We start from the raw sequence: 14,414 nt of genomic DNA, 5'->3' as shown, positions 1-14,414 counted from the left end.
CAAGACCCTCCGTGTAGGATAAAACAGGGCCAAGGCCCCTCTGTGAACTAGAAGAAATACATAATCACGGGTACTTTTCTGGTCGATCTCAATATTGCATGTCTCACATACCAAACAAATCTCAATATCACATATCTTACATGCCAAATATGCCATAAAGATATTCCACATGTATCATAATAAAAGAGATTTTCATATAACCATATAATTCGAACACATAATTGCATATACTTTGACAATATACTTAATTTATAAATATTTTAAAAATATTTATATTTTTCCACTCACAGAACTATGTACGCCAAAATTAATTCGATTGGTACGCTGTCCCGATATCCATATTGCCCCCTGCAATATAATATAATTTTTAAATCAACAATTAACTAATTTAAGTAATTTCAATAATTAAATAGGCGATATCCAAACATAATTATTTCACGTTTAGGCGATTTCTAGAGTCTCTTTAATTACTAAAATTAATTTTTCTTTCATTTTACTCAATTTCATAGTTTATTACACTTAACCCCTTCAATAAAATTAAATTTAACCTAACAACTACAAAATCAAACATAACTTAACAATAAGTAAATTTTTACTTACCTTTCAAAATTGAAAAATTCAAGCCTAATAGGATAGAGCACTTAATTCCTAACATGTTGGCAAATTTTCCCTTTTTTTTCCCTTCTTTTTCTTCCTCTTTCCCCCCTTTTCTCCTTTTTTTCCTTTCTCGCTTTTCCTTCTCTGTACCCTTTTTGTTTTTGGATGCAAAGTGTATGTTTTCTTTTAATTTGGCTTTGGTTGTGTTTATATATATATATATATATATATTAAATTGGAATGATTTGTTTTGGCATCCATCGCCTGCCCTTTTTGTTTTTATCTTTTGATCCTTTTTTTTTTTTTAAGTTTGACTTTTTTTTTTGTTTAATGTATTACAAACATACCCCTGTATAATGACGCGGAGTGTTGCCCCCCACCCTTGACATATTAAATGTCACTAACAAAGTAACCATAAACTACAAGCACTTCGACCTGTGTTTTAGTATATATATATATTCCACTCTCTATAAGGTGCATATTATAACATATTTGTGTTAATAAATAGGTGGAGGAAAAATTTAAGCTTAAATTATCTTTTGTTTTCTCCGATACTATGTCAAAACATATTACCTTTTAAACTCTTAAAAAATATGCATTTGCATATTTTAAATTAAATTTATAACATCTGAGCTCAAGAACAAATGTTCTAACACAAAAGATAACAACTAAAAGCATGCCTTAGTTCTCAATTAAAGGAAGACAAATTTGATCACGAGTAGGGGTGGAATACGATGTGTGGGATGGGGTGATGTTGGTATTGATGGAGTTGGTTGGGTGATCTTGACCGTAAATTATATTTTTCTAATTTTTTATGCATTAATAATTATTTAATTATTCTAAATGAAATCTATTTGTAGTTTGTGAAAGGTTATAGGTTAATATTTTAATTTTTCTTATTTTTTGTTTTTTTTTAGAATGTGTAATTAAAAAGTAAAGAGAATTATTGAATTAACGTGTAATATTATTTTATTGAGAGAATGCGTGATTTATAAGAGGAGAAATAGAAAAAAGAATTAAAATTTAATGGGGGCTAAACAGTATCGCGACAAGTTACGTAAATTACTTTTACATGATGTTTTATTGTAATTTGTAAAGATTAGATAGTAATGAATCTTGTTAAAGTAGAAAATGAAGTTTAAATCTCGTTTATTATTGTACAATTCCATTTAGTATTGTGTGTGGATTAAAATTTCGATAAAAAATAATCTAAATCAACAATTAATTTTAGCAATATATTTCATAGGACTTATAACTTTTATAAAATTTTCAACCACAAATTTCATAACTTTAATCACAATTTGCTAAAAAAAATTTAGCTACACCAAACAGGAACTAGATTTGCAGTTGTGTACGGCTACATAGGACTAGATTGAGAAAATTTTAGCCGCTTACATTTTTCATTGATATTATCTAGTTCTGTAGAGTCCGTAACCATTGCGTTAACTTTCTCGCAAAAGATGCCTACGGTTATTTTTAACATATTTTGGTTTCTCTTCAGCAGGTGGAGGTCGTAATCTCATCCCTGAATTAGAAAATGTTACAATGTTAAAGCTTTCTATTTTATGCAAAAGAAAAAAAAAATATTGAATGATTCTTCTGACTGACTACCTCTTACTTTTATATTTATATTTATGCATGTATATAAATATGTATATTTTTATAGATATATAGATAGATCCTCTTACTCCCTCCTCCCCCACCCCCCCCGGGCCCCCGCTCTCATGGCTCTGATTTCATTTTTCATTTTTTATTTTTTATGGTTGTGGTTTCAGAATGTGTATTGTACTTGAAGATATGCTTTGCTTCTTTTTTCCTTATTTCTATCAAGAATCATTCGTATTTCTATCAAAGACCGAAGTTCTTTTGACTTCTTTCTCGTCCCTTGAACTCTGTATATTTCTTATTTTAACTGACGAGATATACGTACCATCTGTTCGCGGTGAGTGCACTTTGAAAATGGTGAGACAGAAGATTCAGATCAAGAAGATTGATAACTTGACTGCACGCCAAGTGACCTTTTCAAAGAGAAGAAGAGGGGTTTTTAAGAAGGCTCAAGAACTCTCCACTCTTTGTGATGCTGAGATTGCCCTAATTTTTTTTCTGCCACTGGAAAACTCTTCCATTATTCTAGCTCGAGGTATTCTAATATCTTCTCTCTCTTGAACACACACACACACACACACACACACACAACATGCTACTGGGGACGAAGCTTTGATGTTTTTGGCTACTGAGCTCAATCGCTTAGCTAGATTTGTATTGAAAGCTAAAGATATTAATAGGCTAAAACCACAGTAAAAATTATTAGAGAGAACGTTCTTCAGAGAAGGTACGAATTAATTGGGCAGTAATGGAAATTATTAGGTAGAAAATTGTAGCTCCAATATGGATGCAAATAATCGAGAAGTGTGATACAAAGGATCGAACAAAACTAGGGGCGAATGGTACACTGATTTATCACATGTTTTTTCTCCGGTTTGCGTTTGTGAAGTAGCTTCTGGTGAAGATGGTAGGGGGCAGGGGATGATGTAGAGTTGAAACAACGATGATCACGCAGGAAAATGTGAACACAAGGATGGCACAAAACTGAAAGTATTCTAGTATCTCGTGTTGTTTTCAGCAAATCTTTTGATCTTCAATAGTCAGTGAATACAATTGAATATGTTCATTTTGAGAGTCAATGTGGAACTGTGGATAGTACAAGTCGTGAATGCAATAGCGCCCTCAGTGAGAGATGGCTTGGTTTCTCTATTTTGTGTCTAAGGTTTTCACCTTAAACATGTGAGAAATTAGTTGTTTTCCTATCCAACACTGTCTTGTCGAGTAAATACTCTGTTCAATATATTAAAAGTTTAAAAATAATGTGGTATAAAATGGTATCATGTCATGCAAATGTAGTTGAAGTACTTAGCCACCCATAATTATGAAATTGGTGCATGCCTCATAGCTTTGACTAGAAAATACTGATTCTGGCTCGCATTAGATTGGATTGGTTAAAAAATCCATTGGTTTACTATTCAATCAGATATCATCTTTAACAGTTACACTGGTTGCTTCTATTGCTTAAACAAGACATAGACCTATTGAAATTTCAAAAGTTGGCGTCTCACATTTACATATGAAATGAAAAATCTTTAATTTAAGATTATATATTTTTTATTTTTATTACTTTGATTTATTAGTTTTTTGTCATTTTATGTTTAGTAAGATTTTTACTAGGATTAGGAGTTTAATCAAAATATTAAGTTTTCTGGAATTTTTATTTATTTATTTTTTTTTTATTATCATTATTATTATTTTTTGTCTACTTAGGAGTAATTTGGTGTTATAATTGTGTTGTAGGATTGAAAGTGAATAGAAAGTTTGAGATTTTTCTTCTATTATCCACCTAAATGGTTAATTCGTGCACGCATTTTCCTTTTTAATCTCGTATTTGTTATCGTCTAGCTTCCACCCGTATCAGTTGGTATTATAGCATAGTCTACGCTTCTAACAATGTATCAATGAGGACAAGTTAGCTGTCATTGTGCCATGATTGATAATGGAAACCATAGGCATGAACTAAGACAAATCTTCTAACATCTTGAAGTAGCACAAAAGGTGGCCACATTGGTTATACTTGCACAACAGATGCAACAAAAAGGACTTGCATCCCGTAAAACACCTTTTTATAGTGTGCAATGTATGTCGTTTACGAATGTCGTTATTAATTATACGATTTTTTACGGCGTGCAGGTGCACGTCATAAATGCGAGTTTTTTACTTTTAACGGCATGCGCCTGCATTCCGTAAATGCGAGTTTTTAGTTGTCGCACGCCGTGAAAGATGACCCTATTAGCGTTTACAGCTTGCTTTTTCACACCGTAAATTAGTGATGGCAATTTACCCCATCCCACTCCGCCCCGAATGGGGCAAAAAAAACCCACCCCGTCGCGGGGCACAGGGCGGGGCATAAATGGTCGCCCCGTCGGGGGGCGCGGGGATGCCCCTCCCCGAACCCACCCCGTGAATTATTATTATTTTCTTATTATATATATATAGAGTTCATCTATGCAACATATTTCAAAATCGCTTTTTATTTAAACTTATTTTCTATCACAATTTTTTTAATAACATAATTTACATGTAGATCTATAATTTTTTCATACTTTTTATTCACACATTCTCTAAAAATCATTTTACATCATAAATAATTTTATCCCAAAACAAAAACTTAAATTTACATAAAGTAAGGGCATTCTTTATTAAAAATTCAACTTGAATGTTATCCGTATTTTATTAAACTCGGAATTAAAAAAAAAATTAAACGGGGCAAGAAACAGGACAAGAAAATTGCCCCGCCGCCCCGCCCCGTCGAAGGCGGGGCGGGGCGTGGGGTGGGAGAGGCGGGGCGGGGCAAGAACGACCAGCCCCGAACAAGCCCCATTGCCGTCAGTACCGTAAATGTTAATTTAATTTTTAAAAATCTGTTTATTTATTTGATTACCAGTGCTTATAAAATTACATAAATCCAATTCCAAGTCAACTAAGATGAAAATTAAAATATTTTTGAGTATAAGCTATCATTATAAAGAACATTAAACTAATTAATTATTCTAATCTTAGATGAAAAATTAACCCAAACATTTATCATATAAATAAAATGTACCAACCAATGTAACAATACTTTCCATTCCCTCAACCAACAGATATAAGTTCAACCAACAGTTCAAGTTATAAACTTCTCCCATACATGAGAATATATAATAACAACAATAGTCTTCAGCACAATAGACTTAGGAAGCAAAAAATAGTCTGAAAATTCTGATCAGTACAATTGGTTAAAAAAAGCTAACAGAGTACATACTGAGAGAAGAAGATTAATCCTAAAATATCTGGTAAACTTGTGGGAAATATCATGCAAATCCAAAATATAACAGCATTATCACAAGGTTGTAGCATACAAGATTTTATTCAATTGCCCTTGGAACATCGTGCTTGAGCAGAAATTTGTGCAGAGCCAGAAAGAATAAAACTTCCAGCAGAAATATCTATAACCCGATTCACAAGACGTATTTAACACTAACTGCATTGCCTGGAGAAGTCTCCAAGGTGAATCCGGCCAGCGAATGGGGTCAACAACCTGAACTGATGTTATGGTTCCCAAGAACCAACTTATTCGTGAAGAATCCTCCGTTTCAAAGGCCATCTTGAACCTCATGCCGGAGCACCAACGAATTTACAATGCCGCCTTTACAAGAGACGCCTTCACACAAAACTTGGAAGTGCCAGATCAAGGATAATAAACCACCTCGAAAGGTTTTCCACTGGCAGCAAGAGTTGCAGCTTCAATAACTGATTCGGGCTTCACTTTTCCCTGGCCAATTAAATTCCTGCCTGAATTTCCACTACCATTTCTGGTCAATCTATTCTCATCTTCCCTCAGGAAGTCTAAAAACCCTCCATATGGGATGAAGCAACTGCCACCTGCCGGATTCCACTGGGATGGCGTTTCCAGTCCCCCATCAATTCCTCTCTTCGCCCGCCAGATTCCAATTCAAAGATCCCCATTTTCGGCCCTCAGAAACACAACTGAATAACCTGCCACGAGCTTCTTGTGGATCACAAAAGTACTCCATCCTGTTTGTCAGGATTATCCGAACCATTCATCCCAACAACCCCACTTTCATCAAAATCAGCCTCATTCCCATTAACGGGAACCAATCGCATTTTCGTAAAAACCTCATCAGTCTCAGGATCCGCCATGAATTGAATTGTAGAAACTCTACAAGGTATATAAGCCGGAACTCTAGGGCAGCTCCTAAAATCTACATTTCCTAAGGCGTGCTTGGCGTGCCCCTGTGGGAAGTAAAACACATTTGAATTCAGTTTTTTTTACCATTTTTATCTCCGGCTGCCAAACAAATCCATCTGCACAAACATCAAAAACTCCAGAACAATTCAAAATTGAAAAACTCAATCAAAATCTTCTAGTTCTGCTTGTTTAGTTCAGCAGAAAACACCCTAAAAGAAAGAGTAAACCCCGTAAAATATCAACTCTCAAGCAACAAAAAAAACACACAACTTTACAACCTCCCATCTATTTTCGACAAGAAAAAATACAAAAAAAATAATTGTAAGAAACTATCCATCAGTATTCCAAGAACTGGCCATCAAGCGGATTGAACTCAGTTACATCCTCAGTTGGGATGAAAGAATTATTGGTCCGCTGCAAGATCACGTAGGGCGTTAGCTCGCACCCCACGATCGGAATGTCCGATGGAAGGTGCAACCAAAGCACACTCAGCATTTTTCACAAAGCTCTCTAGATTTCAATTATGCAAACTCTTCTCCTGCTACCATTCCTTCAAACCCTAACCCAAAGAAAGCAAAAAATAGATATTTATGCATCAAGGGGATCTGCCATCACCTTTCTCCGGCGTCAATCGCCAGACTTGCGCTCAGTCTCTCTGTTAAAACCCTAAATTATGAAATTCAGAATTATTAAACAAATATGACATAGCGAAGATCTACAGAAATGAGGGGGAATTGAATCGAAATGCGGAGGATGAGTAATTTAGAGGGGATTGATAGATACAAAAAATATTTCGATGATAATATGAGTATTTCTTTCAGATTACAGATTCAGAAGAAGCAAAAACCTAGAAATGGAATGGATTGAAGAGAATAGAAATTACCTTGACGAAAGATGCCGGCCCTGTTTCGTAAAAGGTGGAAAACAATTGGGACAAAACGAAATAAGGTAAGTAAGAGCGGGAAAAAAGGGCATTTACGGTGTGCATATGCACGCCGTAATAAGTTGATGCATTTAAGGCGTGCATATGCACGCCGTAATAAGTTCACTTTTTTTAACAAACACGACATGCCCTAAAAGAACGCCGTAAATATTCATATTTTACGATGTGCACAAATGCATGCCGTAAATATGTAGATTTATTGGTTTTTTTACAACATACATATAGCGCATGCCGTAAATAGTTTTCTTTCTCGGCATGTCATAAATGCATGCCGTAAAAATCCACTTTTTCTGTAGTTATATCTAAAACTAATTTATTGAAATAGAATAACTCCAATACCACTTGTTGGAGATGAAGGAGGCGAATATGACACAATGTGAAGTTTATGATTGCATATAGAAAACAAGATTAAAAGCAAGAAATAGATTGATTGAGGAGTCGAGTATTTTATTTGACAACTAATGGGGAAAATAATAGTCACACCAATTTCAACAATTCTTCTAAACTAAATGAAGAGTCTATTCTTTATAGGGGATATGTCGAAACCATATAAATAAACTAAAAGTTGGTAAGTAGGTTAATATATACGTGAAACAGACAAAAGGAGAAAATCCCAGATGACGCTAAGCAATAGACGGGTAACAGCTCCCTGCTCCAAAAGTTTGCCTAGTGTTCGATTGGCCAACTAGTGGTATGTTAGCGAAAATGTGACGACTTTTCTTCCCTGTTCATTACTTTGATCTCTTCAACAACACTTCAACTAAAACTCTAATACCAACTAGAATTTTGGTCAAAATACAACAAATGGCGATGGGCAAGATTCATGAGCTGGTGGTCAGGACGTGCATGTTATGACTGACAAGGCTAGCGTGATGATGGGTTTAGTCGCGAGCTTGATTGTGGATAGGTTTGCAAATGGAAAATTCAAAGATGGATAGTGTTCTGGAAATTGAGGGGCTGACGTTGGTTATGGGATTTGCGAGCAACCTCCGTGTGGACAACAATATGAATTGGACCAAATACACTTCTTGAAACATTTAGAAATTCCAAAATTTTGCAGCGCAATAACTTGAATTCTTGGGTGATTTCTTAGGGATAAAATGGGATAGAAATGAAAAAATTCTATTAGTTGCTCAAGTTTTTCAAGATTTTTAGACGCAAGATATCTGCGATAATATCTATTTCATTTACATATCAATTAAATCACTGTCCCTATAAGGTGTTAGATGAGCGACGAAAGATTCTGATGCGGACATCATCCCATCCCCATTTTGTCTTTTATTTATTTTGGGCTTATGTCTTTTAGTTACTTATTTTGGGCTTATATCTTATTGGGCTTGTATATGGGTTTGGCCCAAGCCCAAGTTATTATTTTGTTATTTATGTTATTGTAATTGGGATTGAAAGGTAGTTGATGAATGAATTGAATTATTGTTTGCTATGTTTTCTTCCTCCCCTCTCATCTCTCCTCTCGGTTTCTCCCCTATCCCTTTCTTCTTCTACTCTGACCCTCATTCTGTCTGCTTCTTCTTTTCCAATTGTCTTCTTCTGCTGGTTATTTCAATTTGATTGTCTTCTAATGTTCTAACTTCTAAAACTCTCTACTATCCTACATCAGATTTTTGGAGTTGATGCGGACATCATCCCATCCCCATTTTATCTTTTATTTATTTTGGGCTTATGTCTCATTGGGCTTGTATATGGGTTTGGCCCAAGCCCAAGTTATTATTTTGTTATTTATGTTATTGTAATTGGGATTGAATGGTAGTTGATGAATAAATTGAATTATTGTTTGCTATGTTTTCTTCCTCCCCTCTCCTCTCTCCTCTCGGTTTCTCCCCTATCCCTTTCTTCTTCTTCTCTGACCCTCATTTTGTCTGCTTCTTCTTTTCCAATTGTCTTCTTCTGCTGGTTATTTCAATTTGATTGTCTTCTAATGTTCTAACTTCTAAAATTCTCAACTATCTTACATCAGATTTTTGGTATCAGAGCCAAACCTGGTTTGACAAGCCAACTGCAATCATGAGTTATGGAAATTGCTGTTCAATAATACCAGTTAAACTCCCACTATTCCTAGCATTAGCATCTCTCCAAACTAATCGGCAGGCTGCTGAATTCTTCTTCCGCAAACTCTGTAAAGTTATTAAGATAAATCTGGGGTCAATGATCAGAGAGAGCGGCGACTGTAATTGTTTGTCCAATATATCTATAACTGCAAACCGCAATTCTCACCATTATCTTCAACACGACAAAACCAACGCATTTCCAAAAGTCCAATAGCCCATTGCATATACACTTAACACCCAAATTGCAGCCAATGACTTCTATACAAATATTTTGAGACCCATTATACCAAATCTAATTCCAAATTGCCACCACAGTAACCTTCACCCATTGCAACCATCAACTTTCAACACCCAGGAACTTAAAAAAAAAAAAAAAAAACTGACCACACTTCCCACATCTTCATCCACTTCTGAAACTACCCCAGTTACACACAATCAAGACACACACCCCACCAATCTGCTGGTAACCCATGACATATGACCAGTAATTGTATACTTCAACCACAATCCAAGCTACAGAATTCAACAACCCACATACCGTCATCTACAGAGCCCATAAAGTCATCCTTGTTTCTGACTAACCCCGGTCGACTTTCTTCCATCATGGACGAAAACCCACAGAAATTTCATTGATGGCATTTACAACACCACAGAAAACCCACGCTGCAGTGCCCCCACCCCCGGACGACACCCACACCACCACTCAAGTTCCGTCGTCGACACATATATATACTACCACTGTCAAAACACCATTTCCACGCCAACAATCCATACACAGTTGCTCCAGTGACCTTACTCTTCCACAAACCACCGCTGCAAGTCGCGACCGTGTGATCAAGAAATCCAACAATAATCTGAACCGCTTCTCAACGTTCACCATAAGAGTCACCAATCGAGCCTTCCATCTCCAATAGAAGCTGATTGTCCCAGAAATCAGGCAATCCAGACGCTACCAACGTGATTTGTCTCAGAGTGTTGGACCTCTGTTATTATATACGCTAATTTGCGATTTGGGCTCGGTCATACCTTGTTTGTTTGTATAGTGTTTAGTAACTTTGTTTGTAAAAAACAAAAAAAAGAGTAAAAAAGAAGAAGTTATTATTATTATATATATATTTTTAACATCATTTTCAGGTATCTCTTTCATTCCAGTTGATTGGACACGGCTTCTTCAAACGAACAAAGGGGAAGTCATTGTTTTTATTCATCCTCAGTTTATATTGTTGTTTATCTTGAATTGTATCAATTAGCTTTTGTGCTGCAGCCTTTACATAAAATTCACGTGATTAACTCTCCTTGTCATATTTTTACCTTTACCATCCCCATTTATTTTACGTACTTATGTCGTTGACTAGTGTTTGGCCCTTGCTTTATTATTTTACATAGATCAACAGTATTAGCTTGACACATTTGAATTTACTGCATTCAGTTAGTGTTACATTGCATGCATTTGCTAGTGGTCGTTTTCTCACACCCAATTCCAATACTGTGATTATGGACCCTTCTCAATTTGATGCCCTTACTCGGCAATTAGCTCAACTACATGATCAATTAGCAACCGTCCAAACCGAGGTGACTGCCACTTGTGAAGATAGTAGAGAACTAGCTGCTAGGGTGAACAATTTAGAACAAAACTCTCCCTCAACCGACGTTGATAACTCTGAAGCGTCTCATAACATACCCTATCGTCATCGACATGGGGATCGACAACGTGTTCGTCATGGGCCAAGGAATGGGGAACAGGAGCGCAATCATGAGCGAAACCATGACCATTATGGTACTCACTCACCTTCTCGCTATGAGGAGTGTTACTTTCGAAACATCAAATTAGACGCTCCTACTTTCGATGGATGTTTAGATCCTAGAGTTTTTACACAATGGATTAGAGATATGGATCATTTCTTTTCATGGTATGGAGTCCCAGAGGACCGAAGAGTTCAATTTGCCAGTTTGAAATTAACTGGTATTGCCCAACTCTTTTGGGAAAGCGTTGAGGACCTTCTTGAGAGGCGTCATGCACCTCCCGTTGGAGGTTGGGAGGAAATGAAGTGTCGCCTTCAAGAGAAGTATTTACCTCACTCTTATAGGAGCAACTTGTTGGACCAGTGGAATACCCTCACACAAGGAAACCATCCAGTGACTGACTATGTTACTCAATTTGATGAATTCTGAATGCGATGCCACATCTTCGAGGATGAAGCTATGACTTTAAGTAGGTTCAGAAAAGGCCTAAGAGATGATCTTTGGCGTGAGCTTGTCCTTCGAGGTGTCACCACTCTTGATCACGCTTATTCCTTAGTTCGAGATTACGAGTTGATTACTAAGACTCCGTATGGAAGGAGTAGTGATAATCGTCCATCCATTTCATCAGCACCACCTCCTCCCACCAAATCTCTTCTTAGACCCCCACCGTCTAACGCACTCCCTACTTTAGACAGTAAAGGTAAAGCTCCAAAAACTTCAAGAACCTCTTCTCGTTTGCAATGCTTTAATTGCTAGGGTTTCGGCCATATCTCCTCTAGATGTCTGAGTCGAGCCTTAGTTATTGACGAGCGAAAGGATGTCGTTGATGAGCCTTTAGACGATCAAATCTATGAGCCTAACTTTGAAGAGTTTGACGATTTGGGTGATAATGAGGATACCTTCTTAGGTTGCCTTCATACCCTTCCTGTAGGTTTAGGTTCTACTTATCTGTCCCCCGACACATCTCGGTTGAGTGTTGTACGTTGTACCCTTACCCAATCTAAGGATGTTGATGATTGGCGCCGTCATGCCATTTTTCATACTTACATCAAGATCAACAATAAGGGTCGTAAGATTATTGTTGACAGTAGGAGCTATATTAATGAGGTCTCTGTGGTCACAGTATCCCGTCTTGGATTGAAGTCAATCCCACACCCCCAACCATATAGCGTCTCTTGGGTTGACACTTCTTCTATAGCTGTGAAAGAGCGTTGTCTGGTGCCTATCCAATTCCTTGAATATAAGGATCATAAATGGTGTGACGTCATCCCTATGGATGTTGGACATGTCATTCTTGGTCGACCTTAGTTGTTCGATCTGGATGTAACTATCCATGGGCGATCAAATTCATGTTCTTTTGTATTTAATGGAAAGAAGATTAACCTTAATCCTTTACCACCAAAATCTGTTGACTTACACCAAGCCAAAAAAATTATCGAGAGGAAAGGATTACACGTGATTAGCCCTGCAGAATTTGAACAGACAATCGTAAATGACTCAATTGTATTTGCTGTGATTGTTATGGAAATCCCGTTCGATTCCCCAATAACGACCCCTACTGAAGCCCAATCACTCCTTCAGGAATTTAAGGATGTATTTCCTGACGACCTTCCTGATCTATTGCCTTCCTTACGGGATATTCAACATGCTATATATCTGGTTCCAGGTTCGTCTCTCCCAAACTTGCCTCACTATAGAATGAATCCTGCTGAACATGTCGAGCTCCAGAGATAAGTGGGTGAACTCCTTCACAAAGGCTTTATCCATGAAAGTTTAAGCCCTTGTGCAGTGCCCGCCCTTTTGACACCTAAGAAGAATGGTTCTTAGAGGATGTGCGTTGATAGTCGCTCTATCAATAAAATCACTGTCAAGTATCGTTTTCCCATCCCGCAACTTGATGATATGCTAGATATGATGGCCGGTGCCACAATCTTTTCCAAAATCGATTTGAAGAGTGGGTATCATCAGATTCGGATCTGCCCAGGAGACGAGTGGAAAACTGCATTTAAAACGAAAGATGGTCTCTACGAGTGGTTGGTAATGCCTTTTGGACTAACCAATGCTCCAAGTACTTTTATGAGGGTGATGACACAGGCCCTTCGGCCTTTCATGGGCAAATTCATTGTCATATACTTTGATGACATCCTCGTGTACAGCAAAACAAGGGAACAACATCGAGATCATCTCACACAAGTTTGCTATAAATTGCGTGCAACAAGCTTGTATGCTAATGTAAAGAAATGCTCTTTCTTCACAGATACAATTGTGTTTCTCGAATTTGTTGTTTTCGCTACGGGGGTATCTGCTGATCCTGCAAAGATTCGAGCAATTGTTGAGTGGCCGGATCCCAAGAATATACATGATGTTAGGAATTTTCATGGTTTAGCTACCTTTTATCGTCGTTTCATCAAGGGATTTAGTATGATCATGGCTCCTATCACAGAGTGTATGAAGAGAGGAAAATTTAATTGGACGTAGGAAGCGGCTAAGGCCTTTCAGTTTATCAAAAGGCGAATGATAGAGGCTCCTATCATGCGACTCCCAGATTTTTCCAAAGTTTTTGAGGTTGAATGTGATGCGTCAGGGGTAGGAATAGGTGGAGTCTTGAGTTAAGAAAGACATCCTATTGCTTATTTTTGTGAGAAATTAAATGATGCCAAGCAACGGTACTCGACTTATGATAAGGAGTTGTACGCAGTTGTACAAGCCTTGCGCTATTGGCGTCATTACTTATTACCCCACAAATTTGTCCTCTTTTTTTACCATGAGGCCCTTTGTTTCCTTAATTCCCAGAGACGCTTGAATTCTCGACATGGCCGCTGGATCGAATATTTGCATGCCTATTCTTTTGTCTTAAAGCATAAGAAGGGTGTTGAAAATCGAGTTGCCGACGCTTTAAGCCGTCGCATCTCCTTGTTGTCCGTCATGAGTGTTAAGGTTTTAGGGTTTGAAAGACTTAAGGAAGAGTACGAGTCATGTCCTCATTTCAGAGACATTTTTCTTGCTTTGCAAAATGGGGAGTTGGACACCACTGATCCTTTCCGTTTGGAGGAGGGTTATCTTTTTAGATCTAATAAGTTGTGCATCCCAAGGACTTCAGTGCGAGACTTTATAGTGTGGAAAAGTCATGCTGGTGGGTTGGCTTGACATTTTGGGCATGATAAGACCATAGAGGAAATTGAATGTCAATTCTGTTCGCCCAGTTTAAAGACCGACATGGCCAAGATTGTCAGCACATGTAACACCTGTCAACGATCTAAGCACAAAA

The 14,414-nt window shown here is 37.2% G+C and overlaps 1 pseudogene; it reads left to right on the top strand.

Annotated features, from left to right (window-relative positions):
* Positions 1–2,373: 2,373 nt before the first annotated feature.
* LOC111410290 overlaps positions 2,374–14,414 on the top strand; it is a 46,924-nt pseudogene continuing 34,883 nt past the window's right edge.

This window comes from Olea europaea, chromosome 15 (assembly GCF_002742605.1).
Source record: "Olea europaea var. sylvestris chromosome 15, O_europaea_v1, whole genome shotgun sequence".
NCBI classification, from domain to species: Eukaryota; Viridiplantae; Streptophyta; class Magnoliopsida; order Lamiales; family Oleaceae; genus Olea; species Olea europaea.
The sequence above is the reverse complement of the archived record's forward strand: the minus strand, read 5'-3'. Positions and strand labels throughout refer to the sequence as shown.